Raw genomic sequence first — 607 nt, forward strand, 5'->3', positions numbered from 1 at the left:
TGGGTAAAACCTCCCCTGCCCGTGGCCGTGGCCCTGCGGGAAAACCTTTCTGTATTTATATATTAAAAAAAAAAAGAAAAGAAAAAAAAACAAACAAAAAGAAAAAACAAACGGGAAAAAAAATAAAAAAAGGAAAAATAACAAAAAAAAAACCAAAAAAAAAAACCAAACAACAAACCAAGAGTTCAGAGCTTGGGGGGAGCTTCCTTCATTAGTCAAGGTGTTTTGATATGGTATTAAAACAATGTTCAATAAAATGTTCACTGTTATTTTATTTCACTGGCTTTCTTGGTGCTGGTGCTGGGGGGTAGGGGGTGGCTGGAGTGTGTGTCCCACACACACACTGACCCTTCCCTTGGCAGGGGGATGGTGGCACTGGTACTCAGCGTGTGTCCCAGGGGGTTCCCAGCATGTGGGGTCCCTCCCCCCACCCTCCAGGTCCCCCCTGGTGCCCCTGGAGAGGCCCTGGGGTGCATTGCCCCCCCCCAAAGACATCATGGCACACGGCAGGTGTGGGTGCCAAGGGGTTTATTGGGGGGGGAGGTTTGGATGTACCCACACTGGCAGTCAGCGCGTCCCAGGGGGTTCCCAGCCCTGCGGGGCTCCC

This window comes from Chaetura pelagica, unplaced genomic scaffold (assembly GCF_000747805.2).
Source record: "Chaetura pelagica isolate M959 unplaced genomic scaffold, ChaPel_1.0 scaffold125, whole genome shotgun sequence".
Lineage (NCBI taxonomy): Eukaryota > Metazoa > Chordata > Aves > Apodiformes > Apodidae > Chaetura > Chaetura pelagica.